Source organism: Crotalus tigris, unplaced genomic scaffold (genome assembly GCF_016545835.1).
Source record: "Crotalus tigris isolate CLP2741 ecotype Arizona unplaced genomic scaffold, ASM1654583v1 scf7180000017568.12009008, whole genome shotgun sequence".
In the NCBI taxonomy this organism is placed as follows: Eukaryota; Metazoa; Chordata; class Lepidosauria; order Squamata; family Viperidae; genus Crotalus; species Crotalus tigris.
Genome location: NW_024096478.1, coordinates 9339954 through 9356193, shown reverse-complemented (window position 1 = coordinate 9356193; position 16240 = coordinate 9339954). Strand labels below are relative to the sequence as shown.

General features: G+C 40.7%; 1 protein-coding gene across 1 annotated transcript in view; it reads right to left on the bottom strand.

Moving 5' to 3' along the window:
• The window catches only part of SLIT3 (slit guidance ligand 3), a 567201-nt gene that overhangs the window by 507838 nt on the left and 43123 nt on the right, over positions 1-16240 (bottom strand). The gene's annotated exons all lie outside the window — the stretch shown is intronic.

Here is a 16240-nt window from a genome sequence, read left to right as displayed (position 1 = left end):
GGTTGCAGGTTCCACGTCCCCTCGGTGTCTCTCCCTTTGCGGCTCCAGGAACTGGGGCAGCCGTAGGGTTCAGTATTCTCCTCTCCTAGGGAGCTGAGAGTTCTCTTCATCAGGTCAATAGCTTTCTCTAGGATCCAGTCTGAGTACGGTGCCCAGCTTCCTCCCTCTTCACTTGCGTGCAGGGATTTCTCCATCTCCTGCTTCCATTCTGGTTGCTTGGTCCCCCGTCTCAGGGTCACCTTTCTTGATTCCTTTCCCCACTCACTTTTCTTTCCAACGCCCATCGACCAGCGAGGCTTGTGGTCCTGTGTCTCCACCACTTCTTCTCCTGAGGAATCTGGCCTCTCGGATCCCAACATCTGGCAAGGTTCCAACTGGGTCAGCGGCTCTCTTTCCAGGGAGTTTTCCCCCTCTCTTGCTCCATTGTCTGACATGGTAAATTTTTGCAAAATCCCCCGGCAAGGGTCTTCCTTCCAGGTGGATTAATTTTGCAAGTCCTGTCTAATGTAAGGACCCACCCCACTTTGCATCTTAAGAAGACAGAACTCTTGGAATAATTCTTCCAACAGGAATCCTTTATTAAGAGAAAATGGTTGCAGGCATGCTAGACAGGACTTGGGGTCCAAGCTCTCCCATTCAAGGTTTTAAGGGGTTCCCCAGTAGTCCCACCCAATCAACCCCCCTTCCAGTGATAGTTTCAAGTATCACAATTCCACCCCGTTTCTTCTTTCTTCCGTCTGGATGGAGACTTCAGATAACTACATGAAAGGCAAATACTCTTCTTTGTTAATGCTAATGTTCTCTGGATGCTAACGCTTTGAGGTTACAATAGGTTACAATAAACACACATTCAGCATTCAGCTCTTTGAAGTCTACTGAAGGAAGTGAGGGCCATAAAGCCCCTTTGTTCTCCCCCTTCTCTCCCTCTTATGGCAGAATCCAAAGAAGGCAGAATTGGGAGTTTCTATATTTGATAATTAAAGATGAAATATGATTGGATTCTGACAGTGATGGAGTTTGTATACTTTGGACATATATATTTTAGATATGAAGTATTGAGAGGATGAATGAATGAATGCACATTTTGACCTAGTAAGCATCTTAAGAAACTCCCTTTTACAATGTGAAGGCTTTGTTATTGTAGAGCCTAGATTAAGTTGTGGACATGTAGAAAATGCATGCAAACGTCTCACACATGACCACATTATAAAAGAAAGAGGAGAGGGAGCACAATCAATCTTGAAATATTGTTATTACAGCCAATATTTAAAGTTGTCTATTGAGTTTAGTTCTTGATCCGGTCTCCCTCATAGCCTGAGCTATTTAAAGCTAATATGAAAATATGTTAGAAAGTCAGGGGCTATATTCTGAAAACTGACTAATTTTGTTATACAAGAAGAAGAAAGAGCAACTATGATTTAATTTATGGGCACGGATATTATCTGAGGATATAGTACACTCCAGAGAAAGGGAATATCTATGCCAACATTAATTATAACTGTAGTTGCACAATTTTTTAAAAATATGATGCTGTCTTAAGAAACTGAAGACCATCTCTATCCTTATATCATTTCCATTCCATGGAAAGAAAATAACTATCAACTTTGGTAGACTATATGTAATTATGATTATCATACTGAGAGGAATACAATTATTATTACTTAAATTAATATGCTGTTCAATTCCCAGTGGCTCAGAACCAAGAAGGGTCTGCTCTCTATAGTTGGATTATTGAGTTGCTCAGGGAGATGAGCAACAAAAAGGAGACCTTTTGCTGTTCTGATAGCATCTCTGAGACTGTGAATTGTGAGGAAGTAGATGGTGCTTTCTGTAGGGTCAGCTTCAACGCTGACCATTTGGAACCCCATTTCTCCTGGTTGTTTGGGGCCTCTGTGATATAAAATTGGATTCCTATAGTAATCAGGGCTTCTTTGAATGAGGTATTGGTGCCTCCTCTGCTCAAGAGTCCTCCCTCTGTCTCACTATTATGGATAATTTTAGACCTGTCTATAACTTACCCTTTTTAGGAAATGATTGTGGGGAGAGAGGTGGCCTTAAAGCTGTAGAGGGGGTGTAAACACATTTAGCTCGGGCCCTGAGAAAGGGGTGTGGGAGATGAAAATCAGTAATTCAGTTCCAGAAAAGTAGAAAGCCTGAGTTAGACTCAGAATAGCCCCACTTTAACTTTCTGGGCCTTAAAAAAATGGATTGAAAGATTTGAACAGGACTCTATCTGTCTATTTATTTAATTATTTTAATGGCTATCTATCTTACAATTGCAAATGTATTAAGACTATGTTGATATATCCTGTTAAGTCCTCGGCTAATGGCAATGATGACGCGAGACATTCTTGATGTTCAGTAACCTTCTTTATTTCTCTTCAGCAGCCCGTTACAACTCAAGACAGCACGGACTTCTCAGCCTCTCTTAAGGACATTTTTCCCCGGGCCAAAAGGCAACATTTAGGCGCACGAAGCGCCTCGCGCATGCGCGCGAGCGCTGGCGCCAACCAGTCTGGTCCCGGGCAACTTGCAGCTGCCCGGGACTGTTGCAACGTCCCGAGCCTGCCCTTTTGCAGGCTCAGGACATAACATCCCTTCCCCCCCCCCAGCTAAGACTACATGACAATTTTAACGCGACCTCAACATGAGCGTGGTGTACACTCTTGTTAAATGGTACCACGCTATAGTGCTGGGGATTAACTCCAGTGTTCCCATTTCCGGCTTCCACAGAATACACTTAAGTCTTCTGCCTGGCCAGTAAGGTTATAAAATCTTCAAGATATTTGGGAGACCTCTTATCTCTCTGTGACCTACGTAGGCCTGGATTATTTACAAGTACACCTTGTCCTGTGGAGGTTATAGGTTCACCCCCCTTCTCAGACCCTGGTGGGCCCCGTGGACTGTGCCCTGATGCCTGGCCTGCTTGCTTGCCCACCGGGCTCGTCAGGCCAAGACTTTGCTCTCTCTCTAACCTGGTTGACCTGCCTAGTTGCAGGCGATCTGACCCTTCTATTAAGCTGCCATTGTTGGGTAGCTCTGAATGGCCTCTCAAGCCCACACTGGACCTAACGGGAGGCTGGCTTCCTCCACTCCCTAGTTCCATAGCAGGACTGTCTGTAATTTCAGTATTGTCCCAAAACTCAGTTCCCCCCTCCGTTGAACCAGAGGGTCCACTGTCTAAAATTGGCTCTTCTCCCACTTCCCTGTGGCAGTGTCCTTCTCTGGGGACTGTGGCTGTGTTGGGCCAATTGTATTGATTGTGTGCCAGCTCTCTTGCAATGTTTGAGTTATTAGGATGCTCCCGGTTATTCTCCCTGACTGGAGTGCTGAAAGGTGTACGTGTGTAATGATTATGCCCCCGGGGTGACTCCCTGGCTGGAGTCTGCACTGTAGCTTGTGCGCTAACTGGTTCCCTTGAATTCCAGTTTGGAACACTCGCGGAATCATGCGACAGGCCGTCTGTGGCCTCACTGTGAGAGTCTGAATGTTGCCAACACCCTTCCCTTTGCCCGTAAGGGTCCCCCTCCCCCCTGGAAAAGAACCAGGAGTCTCTGCAGGTGAGTCCATCCTTGTACGCAGCTGGTCAATATGCCGTCGCAGGATGCGGCCGTCTTCCAAGGAGACCTCATAAGACAAAGGGCCTGTAACCTTGCAAACAGTGGCAGGAACCCATAAATGGCCTGGCCCGTAGTTACGGGTCCATACAGGGGCACCCACTTGCAATTGCCGCGGTGCCCTGGGCTGTGTACCCCTAGGCGGCAGTCTGTCCGGATGCAACCGATCAAGTTTAGTAATCAGTTTGCGCCCCCAACGAAGTTCAGCTGGGCTCCTCCCAGTAGAAGTGGAAGGTGTAATGCGGTAGGAAAGGAAGAAGTCAGCCAACCTGTGATGCCAGTCCCCATAGGTAAGTCTCTTTAAAGCATCCTTGGTGATGCGGACCATCCATTCAGCCATACCGTTGGTGGAAGGGTGGAAAGGAGCAGAAGTGGCATGACGAATCATGTTGGCCTGTAAGAAAGCTTGGAATTCAGAAGAAGTGAATTGTGGGCCATTGTCAGACACCAAAACATCCGGAAGCCCATGTGCAGCAAAAATTTGCCGCAGTACTTGGATAGTCTTTGCAGTGGTGGTGGACGAGACAGGTACAACCTCAAGCCATTTTGAATAGCTATCAACCAGGACCAAGAAGAATTGACCCTGAAAGGGCCCAGCGTAGTCAATGTGCACCCTAGACTATGGGAACTGTGTTTCCTCCCACCTATGTATGGGAGCCTGAGGCATTTCTGGGTGTGAGCGTTGACAAAGGTGACAAGCATGCACCTTAGCCTCAATTTCCTTATCTAACCCAGGCCACCACAAGTGGCTGCGCACAAGCGCCTTCATTCGAACAATGCCAGGATGACCCTTGTGAAGGGACCCTAAGACTCTAGACCTCATTGAGGTAGGAATGACAACTCTGCTACCCCACAGCAGACAGCCCTGGAAGGTGGACAGCTCGTTCCTTTTTAACCAGAAACTCTGAAACTCAGAACCTGGACAACTCTCTGTCCATCCAGACAAAACCCAGGATAAGACTCGAGAGAGTGTAAGATCCGTGGCTGATTCAGCAGCCACATCCCTGGCGTTAAGGGGTGACTCAGGCAGTGCTTGAATTGAAAGAATATTGATTGCCAGGGCAGGGTCAGCCTCAACTATCTGTAAGGGTAATCTACTGAGGCCATCAGCATGGCCCATTTCTTTGCCCGGTTTAAGAATTAAAGAAAAATCATAAGCTGACAGGAAGATTGACCATCTGAGCATCCTGGGAGAGATAATGTGAGGGGTCTGTTTGTTAGTTGTAAACAATCCCAACAAAGGCTTATTGTCAGTGTAGACCGTGAAATGTCTGCCATATAAAAAATCATGGAATTTTTTGATTCCAGCAACAACAGCTAAGGCCTTCCTGTCTATCTGGGCATAATTCCTCTCAGCAGAGGATAAAGTTCTGGAGTAATATGCAACAGGAACCTGAGTTCCATCATGTGTGAGATGGCTGAGTACAGCTCCTACGCCATAAGGGGAAGCATCACAAGCAATGCATACAGGGAGTGTTTCGTTAAAATGTGCAAGCACATTGTTAGATGTTAGCAAGGCCTTAACCTTATTGAAGCTTGCTTCGTGTGCTTGTGACCATTCCCACACAGCTTGTTTGTCAAGAAGCCTATGAAGTGGTTCAGCTACATCAGCCTTGTTAGGAATAAATGAATTGTAGAAATTCAAAAGTCCCAGAAAAGCTTGCAGTTCAGCTTTGGACTTAGGTCTGGGAGCTTGTGTGATAGCTTTTAATTTGGACTCAGCAGGATGAATCCCATTGGCATCAATTCTGAACCCCAGAAAATCTGTAGAAGACACCCCAATTTTACATTTGTCCTTTTTGAGTTTGAGTCCTGTTTCCCTCAATCTTTCAGCCAGATTTTGGATAGACTCTCCAGCAATTAAGACATCATCAAAATAGGGGCAAACCCCTGGAATACCCCTCAAGGTATTTTCCATTACTCTTTGGAAAATTCCAGGAGCTACGTTTACTCCAAATTGCAGTCTCTTGACCTTGAATGCCCCCCTATGAGTTACAATGGTTTGTGCCACAGCAGCAGCTTCGTCCACAGGCAACTGTTGGTAAGCCTGAGCTAAATCAAGCTTTGCAAAAATACGCCCCCATTTGAGGGAAGCCAGAATGTGGCTAACAATAGGCACAGGATAGGCATGTTGTTGTAATGCCTTATTGAGCGTGCATTTGTAATCTGCACAAATGCGAATATCCCCATTAGCCTTAAGAGGCGTTACTATGGGAGTTTCCCATGGACTGGAGTCAACAGGTTCTAAGACTCCTTGCTGAATCAATTTGTCCAATTCAGCATCAATTTTCCCTTTTAAGGCAAAAGGTACCCTTCTTGCCTTTACTCTGATAGGAGTGACAGTGGGGTCTAATTTCAAAGACACTGGGGGACCCTTGTATGTGCCCAACTGAGGGCAGAATACATCTGCAAATTCCTTGCAGACTTCCTGTAAGTCTAACGTCTGCAAGCTGTTGAGCCCTGTAACTTGTATTCCCAGGGCCTCAAACCAATCGAGTCCTATGAGACTCGTACGATCACCCTCCACTACCAATACATCTAATGGACCTTCAAAATCCTTATACTGCACGTTAAGGGTGGCCTCCCCCTTTACACACACTTTGGAGTTTTGAAAGTCTGTTAGTACTATGTTAGAAGGCCTAAGCTTGGCCTGGAAACCACTACCGGAACAAATCTTTCTGAATGTGTGAATGGAGATGATTGAAAGTGCAGACCCAGTGTCTAGTTCCATGACCAATGGAACTCCTTGCAATTTCACCCTAAGTGACAGCTTCTTTTTAAGTGGTCTGTGTGTGTCTGTCTTAAAAATGCTTCTTTGTGAAGCACAGAAACCCACCCTGTTTTGGCTGGGGACCCTGGTACCTTTCAGGCGCAATTCTTCTCGGGGTTGTACCTTCTGTCGGCCCAAACACACAGCTGCTATGTGGCCTTGCTTCCCACATGCTCTATAGATTGCAGAATGGAACTTGCAGTCGGTCCTCTTGTGGCGACCTCCACACCCGAAGCACTTGGGTACAGGTGAAGACTTTTCTTTGCCTTCTTTGTTTGGGTAGAGATGATCTATTTCTTCATCAGGCTCCTCTTCTGAGCTTCCTTGAACTCCCTCGTGATGCACGGAAACAGCTTCTAGAAAGCTTTTGATGGGCCTATTTTTGATTGCCCCACTTGCTGCCTCTTCTGCAGTAACCTCTCTCAAGGCATCTTGGAATGATATGTCCTCTTTGGCAAAAAGCCTTTGTTGTACATCTCTGTTTCTCAGTCCACATACAAGTCTGTCTCTCAGTCTTTCCTCTCAGTCTTTAAATTTGCAATGCTTAGCTGCCTTTCTTAATGCAACAATGTACTCTTTAGCTGATTCACCAGCCCATTGATCCCACTGTTCAAAATTATGTCTCCAAGCAATAACAGACAACTTGGGTTGAAATTGCTCTTTCAGTAATTTCTTAAGATCTGTGTAGGTAACAGATTCAAGAGGTGCAGGGGCTACTAAGTTTTCAGCAATTTCAAATGCATCTTGACCACAAACGTAGAGTAGTGTGGCGGCCTTTAAGCCCTCTTCTCTTACTTGATTAACTCTGAAATAATTTTCTGCTCGGGCCACATAAGATTCCCATCTTTCGGGATGTGTAATATCAAACTCTGAAAGTTTTCCAATCTTTGCCATTTTAGTAAAGCAGGAAGGGTCTATCAGCCAGCTTACCTCCAACGAAGCTGTATTGGCAGGCAGTTGCTGAATTTAACGCCGTTTCCTCGCTGTGCTGGACTCCAGGGTAAGCTTACAATTGTTTGCGTAATTGCAAGGCCATCCCATCCTCGTCGCCAGTGTTGAGTCCTCGGCTAATGGCAATGATGATGCGAGACATTCTTGATGTTCAGTAACCTTCTTTATTTCTCTTCAGCAGCCCGTTACAACTCAAGGCAGCACGGACTTCTCAGCCTCTCTTAAGAACGTTTTTCCCTGGGCCAAAAGGCAACATTTAGGCGCGCAAAGCGCCTCGCGCATGCACGCGAGTGCTGGCGCCAACCAGTCTGGTCCTGGACAACTTGCAGCTGCCCGGGACCGTTGCAACGTCCCGAGCCTGCCCTTTTGCAGGCTCAGGACATAACATATCCTAAGCAATAAAATAGCCTTCTTGGAATCCCCAGTGTCTGATCCTTTATCTGGACTATTTCAGCTTGAGGAAACAGATTATTTGGACCTTTATTAGTGAGGTTGTAGGCCAGGATATAGCATGGAAACTGTGTGGGTCATGTTTGTGGATGACCAACAGGGAGTCCAAAGTGGGGGAGGGGCAACCCTTCTGGTCCTCTTTAACCTTTTGCTTTTGACTAGCTGCTATTGATCCATTTCTGAGAGACTGGAATACATGGCATTGTTTTGCTGTCAGGTCTAGATGAGAGAGTCAGACTGAATTCTTTCAAAATGCATCAGCTTTGGATTTGCAGGTCTAACAATTCCAGAGAAATACCATCTTTGATTCTGGACAGAGTTGTGTTTCCTCATTCCAAGGGTAGTTTATGATTTGGAGATCTTCCTAGATTCACAGCCTCTGGCTCTGTGACTAGAAAAGCTTTTGGACAGTTATATCTTGTGTACCAATTGTGTAGTCCAACCTCTGCTTCTCCCTTACACATGATATTCAGGCAGCTCCACTTCTATTTGGCTTTAGGAAAGGCATTAAGACCCACTAGCAAGGGAGGAGATGCTTTGACTGTAATAGATTTGCTAGTGCACAAATGTATTTTACTAGTTTCATTTTATGATTCTGATTACTCCTTTTATGTATTTTTCATCTTTCTCTTCTTTTTATTGATATTTTTTTTTTACTCTCTGATGAGATTATTGCTGTTCAGAAGCTTTACTGTATGCATATAAAATGGAATGGAATAAGCAGAATTAAAATAAATAAAAGTGATATATTTTGGGTAGAATAAAATTTATGTAGATATTCATTTACTTAGTTTGTTTTTTTAATATATATATATTCTCTTTATTTTCTTATACTAGGTAAAATGTTTATTTTACTATGGAGAAACATTATTAAATTGTTTACATGATCATTCATGTATGTCTCCATATAAAGGACCATTAATTTGCATCAAAACAGAAATGGTTTCATTGTCATGGCATTCCACATTTTCATTCCAAGTGGATCAGGTCTCTTTGGGTACGACAACTAGCCCACATGTACAGCTTGTACCTTTTCTCATCCCACAACAGACTGGCATTTCAGTCCTGATGGCTGCTCTGTCTGATAGAGACCGTCCTAGCTTTACTCTCTCATCTGCTATCAGATCGGCCTTATGTAAGGCCACACTCACAATCTTTTAGAAACTGCTTGTGAGCAGGCTTAAAACAGAATGCTGTCACAAAATCTGTATCTATCATCTTGCCTCCTCTTTTATTTCCCCACTCCTTATGCGGCTGCACATTTCCTGTTTATGGGCTCTGGAAGCCTCCAGCAAAACAGATTAGGTGTAATCTTCTTTCTAGCAGTGACTTTGCCTCGTCTCCAGGCCAATTATAATTGACCTAGCAAGAAACTTTACTTGGCATCTCCAATCTCTCCATTTCCAAATACCCATTAGTTAGGATTCTTTTTTCCACTTTCCATAAACACATCAGTGCCCTAGCAACCCCAGTTTGACTTGAGACCAGCCTCTTTAACATTTCTTTCTCCAACTGTTGACAATCCAGCCAGTCTTGTGTAATCATTGCCTGACTTCTCAGACCCACCTCTGCTCTGTTTCAATATGTGATTGGCTGACTATTTATTAGCTGTGATTTATATTGTTGCATTTAATCATGCGCCTTTCCTATGTGAACTAAATTAGTCCTTTACTAAAATCTGTTTCTCAGTTGCCCCCAAAGCAGTCATTTCAGTCCTTTGATTCTTGGCCACTTTTCTTTGCATACAAATAAACTGCTTGTTTTGTTTATGCATAGTCACAAGATACATTTCTCCTGTTATGATTGTTGCTCAGAATATGGAACGGTTTTCAAGCTTTTGTAGCAGATATGCTACCAAATCTCTTTTCCCAAATCTTTTTCTTCCCCATAGTTTCTTTATGCCAACTCCACCAATGTTGTCCTCCGGTTACATCTAGCATCCAGAAAGCAGCCACACAATTTTTTCCACTCTAAATTCCTCAAGCTACTGTTGTCATTGAAATCTGGCTTTACCCCTCTGAGAGAGCCATTATTATCAGTCTCTGCCTCCAGGGACTTTTGTTGTATCCATGCATTCTGAAAGCTCTGGCAATAGTATTGGCCTCCTTTTTAAATTCTGAAAAGTTTCAGCATCTATTACATTCCATGTATTCTTCTTTCCCTTTGCTGCTTGATATGTTTTCTATATCTTCCTTCCTGATTTTTTTAAAATTATCTTTTCTCCACCTATACTTTACTTTGGGTACTGTCTGTTCTTGTCTTCAGTGAGAAGACAGTGAGAGACACCATTCTCTCTCACAGGAAAGCTGTAAAAATTTCAGAACTCTAAGAAATACTCTAAAAGGAGTTAACATTGTCCCAAATCTCAATAATCTAGCATGTCATATGTATATTACAATCCATTAGACATAAGTATGCCCCTTAAAACAGAAGAGGCCGCAAACAGATAGTATTTTGTTTGCACTAATACTTCATTATTATGCTGGTACCACTTAGCATTTCACAAATGCATGAAGAAATCCATATTCTAAATGTACATGTCATAGTTCTAAGCATATTTCAGGAAAGAATAAATAGGAATATACTAAAACTACTACTTCGGTTGTATTATTTCTGTGCTGCTTATGAACATCTTCCCTCACTACTATAATTCTTGGTTCTTTTGGAAGCAGAGGAATTGTGGTTTTAAACCCTCTGGACTGTTTAAACATGACCCATATTTGTTTTTCCTTGAGTTCTTATGGGTCAATGACCTACTACACAAATGTTTTTTGATGAAATCGGAATGGCTTATTATTCTATTAGTTAAAATAAGCTTCTGTGCTTTTCTGGCCTGTACAGATGCACCCATGCGGACCAAAATAATTTCTTAGACTATGCCTGTGGTCTTCCTAGCTGCCCTTTTCCTGAGTTTAGCTTCCTCCTGCGAAGACCCGTTGACAGAGCTGCTAATGGCTTCCTCTGCTGAAGAGGCATCAATTTTTAAAATGTTTAGTAAGGAGCAAAGTCCACTCTCATCAACAGGGAGAGATCAAAAAGGTTGCAGAATTGCGGTTATTGCTAGCTGAAGACAGACATGCAATATTATGAATGGAACCCTTTATTATTGTCCTGCCAATCATATTAGCACACTAGCAATGATGAACAGAAAATATTGGCTAAAAAGTCTATAGAATGCAACCAATAACAGGAAGGACTAAGAGAGAGATGCTATACATTTTATTATATCCAAATTATAAGATTTCTTACTTTAACATGCTGCCATTTTTGCATTAATAAACTATTTCTAAAAGCTATCAGCTCAAATCAGTTAGGGTTAAACCTTTAATATTTAAAGAAGGAAAGGGCTTCCAGTTGTTGTTAAACTACAGTACCTAAATTGAAATGTCTGGCAGTCATTTGGTGTAGTGGTTAAGGCATCAGACTAGAAACTAGGAGACTGTGAGTTCTAGTTCTGCCTTGGGCATAAAGTCAGCTGGGTGACCTTGTCACTTTTCTTAGCCCGAGGAAGGATGTAATGGCAAACCACTTCTGAAATCTAACCAAGAAAATGTCAGGGATTTTTCCAGGCAGTCACCAGAAGTCAACACTGACTTGAAAGGTCCAAAAAGAAAAAAAGAAGAAAGAATGTTGGAAGATGTAGTTCAGCAATGTTTGCAAGATCAGTGGTCACTCACTTCTGGATTAAAAAAATGATGAGCATCTTGACTTCCCTTCTTTCCGTATCAATTTTTTTTTTAAAAAAAAATTTACATTGCTAACATAACCCTACAATTTTATTGAAGTTCACCTACACTGAATTTAATATTTGGGCTTCAAATTACCTATCTATATCATCAATGTACTCAGACTCCTTGCAACCAAACTCTCGTTTTCTGTGATGCAATAGAAGGAGTATATAATGTGTGGATTTCAGTAGATAACATTAAATTTTTATTCACCAATACTTTTAGCACTGCTCCTCCATAACAAATGCATCCCATATCAGGACTTCTAAATAATGTGCCGTGTATAGTGTAGAAATCTAAGCAAACATTCAAAGCTAATGGAACGTGATTAGAAGGTGGTATCATTATATCAGTTTCTTATCATAGCTGATTCACTCTGCTCATTCAATCCAATCTCCATAGAGGCTTTTGGTGTCTGCTGGAACAGGGAAGCAATGATGGTCTTGAACAGAAGTGCACCTGAGTAGCTACCCCCTCCAGCAGAGCCTCTTCTTTACTGAGAAGCAAGAAATGAAACAAATAAAGAGACGCTTAGAGCAAATCAGCAATAACACAGGTAAGAATATATAATCAAGCCAATATGATGTTTATAATAGTGGCTGGAGAGGTGATGTTATTGAGGTGCATCCTAGTGTCTGCAGGCTATTAGGATTTGGATGGGTGGAACCAGCATAGGCAACTAGACAGAATGATTTTGGATTCAGAAGCCATCCTGTTCCAGAGAGATGTGAATTTATTAGCTCAGAATGGGCTATCTTCATATTTATCTCATTCATTCATTCATTCATTCATTCATTCATTCATTCATTCATTCATTCATTCATTCAACAGCCATGCAAAGTTATGACAGTGCTAGAAAAGGTGACAACCAGTCCTGTCACTTACACCACTGCAGCATACCCACAATTGCATGATCAATATCTGGGTGTTTGGCAATCGGCACGTATTTGCAACATTTTATGACTACATGACTGCCATTTACAAACTTCCCCAGGGGCATCCAGCAAAGTCAATGTCGCAAGCTGGATGCACTTAATGACCATATGGTTTGCTTAACAACCCTGATGATTCACTTAATGACTGCTGCAAAAAAGGTTGTAAAATCAGGCGTGACACACTTAACAACCACATCACTTAGCGATGGAAGTTCAGGTCCCAACTGTGGTTGTAAGTTGAGGACTACCTTGCAATCTGGGTCTCCTGCTTAATTCACAGTTTCAAGCTTAATCCATGGCAGGTTATAGCTATAGTTAGGAGGGCTTTCCCATGACTTCAACTTATATGCCAATTACAGTCCCTACTGGAGTAGGAGATTCCCATTGTCATTCAATCTTGGACTATTATAACATGTTCTACAAGGGGCTGCCTCTGAAGTCCAGTAAGAAGCTACAAAAGGTCTAGAATGCAGTGGTGTGAGTAATTATGGATACATTATCAATTTGCATATATTATACAGTTACTTTAGGAATTATACTTTCTACCGGTTGACTTCTGAATGCATTTTAAGATGCTGATTATCATTCTTAAAAAAGAGCATGGTGGCTCTTGTGCTTAGGACACTGGGTTGGAGGTGAGCCAGCCCGCATTTGAGACCCGAGAGTTGCTGTGGGGTGGGATGAGCTCTCGACCTTCACTCCAGTTTCCCCCCCAGGACATGAAAGGTACCCCACCCCCACTGGGCATCCCCTGGGCAACAGTGATGTTACCATCTAATCCTTTCAACTTAGAAGTGCCTCAGTGCTTCTGACACAATTTCAAAATCATTCTTAAAGCTCCTCATGGATCAGAGTTTGGATATAAGTTGGCATTATTCTATTCTATATCATTGGGTTTCTAAAAAATTTATTATCATAATCACTCTTATTATTTTAACTTGATTTACAGATATGTTTTCAGAGTTGAGAACAACTGAAATAGCATATAAACATCAGTAAAAGATGTTGATAATTATATAATGACATTTCCCAAGCTAATAGTCTTCAGAACTTTTAAATGTATACTTTTTTTTTTTTGCTTTATTTTATTTTAAGCTCATTGATGCAAAAATGAGCAAAAAAAAACTTGTGGTGGAAAAAATAGAAACCTAGTAAAATTAAAAGAGATGAAACTATGCATATCTCATAAAGACCAGCCATCATAAACCGTATTATCTTATTAGAAAAATATTGAACTGATAAAAGAGTGATTATTTTTGAATACAACTTGATTATGACCTAAGTGAAGATTAACATAAAACAGCTGAACATTCATTTTTCTTAGTTAATCAACTCTCTTGTTAGTGACTAAATGGGAAACTATTTGCAAAGAATTTCATAACATTCCTTTCAAGGAATGAAAATATATTTGATGCAGCCCAAAATGCTATATCTCTCTAAAGATGGACTGTTGATATTGCCATTCCTTCTCTGCTAATTACTGTTTCCTCATTGCTAGTAAAATTCAAGCTGAAACAATCAAAGCATGTTCAAAACAATCAAGAAAGTTGGACTGAAATATATGGAATCAGGTACCTGCCTTTACATCTTTTTTCAGAATGTTGAATGAGCATGTCTTGGTATAATGTTTTCACAAAATTGAAGGAAAAAATAAAAAAATAAAAAATCTAATTAACCATATAAACCTATAATATGTGCATATATAATACATGCACTGCAAATCTATATTCCAAGGTTATATAACAGCTTAAACAAAACCAAGGAAACCCCACAGTGTCTCAGGGTGCTGCCTGAATGCAATCAATTATGATTTATTCAATAAGCCATTGCTAAATAAATTATAATTTAGTATAATGCGTAAGCTTGTCATATGGACATTTGTCTTAACCTAGCTATTCTAATAAGGACATATTTAATAAGAGTACTGAAGTATTCATACCTTTACTAATATAGAGATACATCATTTAACCACATATAGTAGACACACATTCATTCTAGCAGAACCAATAGCACCTTTACTGAATATCAGTTTTCTGTGATGGAACCATTTCCAAGACTGCATTTTATTCACGCATAGTAATAAAAGCATTTTTCTGTCTATTAAATCACTGCAGTATGTTTTGAAACTTACATGCATCCAGTTGCTTAATTTAAGTTATAGTTTTTAGGATACATAAGTCTACAAGCAGGCTTTTGGCCTGAACATAATCTATAGGCCTTTTCATATATTAAAAATTTACATGCAGGAACCAAGACAAGTCACACATTTTTTTAAAATATGTCCATATTTTTTTAGTTTATAGTTTTAGCTTCACTTTGAAGTATTGGCAAGTAAAATTCCATTAAAACTACATTCATTCAGTATTTTAAGGTTTATGCTTTTTAAATAACCACAAGTGAAGCAAGTATTATTTCCCATTATATTTTATTGCAATATTAATAACTATTTGGCTGGAGAAAGTCTAGCAATCATAACAAAAACTTTATTAAACTGATCTCACAATATATTTTTTTCATCTAATGTATCAAATCAAAATATAATTATATATTTACAACAGGAATAAAAAAGGAAATTGTGCAAATAAAATCTAGCTTAAAACTGTATCCTAACTTTCACTTTTTCAATATAAAAATGTATTAACCTAAGTAATTGCCATTCCTCTTATGACATATTATATCAAATTTTCCACAAGACATAAAGCTTGCAATGATTGTATATTTCTTCTTAATGCTGATTTAAGCAAGTCTTTGAGACTCAATTTTGCCAAATGGAATTAAGCTCATATTTGCCACAGGCCAGGCTGAAGCTTTTGGCTTTTGGCTACAACTGCACATTGGTACTTAAGGGCAATCCAATAGTAGATAGAGCAGTCTCCCTCAGGTAAGTTGGGTTGTTTTTGACACGATAGGCAAATTCAGCATTTACTGGCAAAAAACCACAGGAGTCAAGATGCAACTGGTTGTGAAAATAAGCTTTAGTGATGGAGAGATCTTATGAATCACTGCAAGCATTTCAACATCAAGAGGTAAGTATAAACTTCCTCATATTTAAGTGTTGCTCAAGTTGAGTTGCTTTTATTTTTACCATAATGCAGAGTCTCTATTCTCTATCCTATGAGCAAAATTCTGTCCCATCCCTTTCCATCGCCACCTAAATTATTGCAGTCATCTCCTCTTTGAGTGTCTCATTATGCCAATCCAGCATCTACTCTACTATGAGCTTGCTCCTAATACTTCACAAATTCAGTATAAAAGTCACATATCTTGACTTTTTATAGCTGTTTTCCTTCATCTCTAAAATTCTGTCTAGTACATCCTTACTTATCATCTTCAATTTAAATTCACATTTACCTCCAGTTCAGAAGGCAGTTTAATAGTGTGTCTCAGAATTCAAGGCTGCTTCTCTTAATGTGATGAAATATTTCCTTGTGACTCTTTTTAAAAAATTCATAGTTTTTAGACTGCTATAGTTTCTGTGTCTTATTGAAATTTAGCTAGTAACTATACGCCACATATAACCCTGTTTACTTCTGCCACTTCTTTCATCCTCTTCTATTCCTACGTCTTCATCAAATTTTAGATTAGGGCTAAGGCCCATCCTCTGGTGCCTTTAAAGTACTATATATTCTCATAAGAAGATAAGCAAACGCTGAATAGCTATGCTATTAACAGAACACAGGGCACACCTTTCCATATAATTCTAACCAGCCTAATGTAAATCTTGCCCAAGTTCCTTTTTTTCACCCAGGCCCATTTCAAATACACCTGCATAATGTTATCACCTCTTAA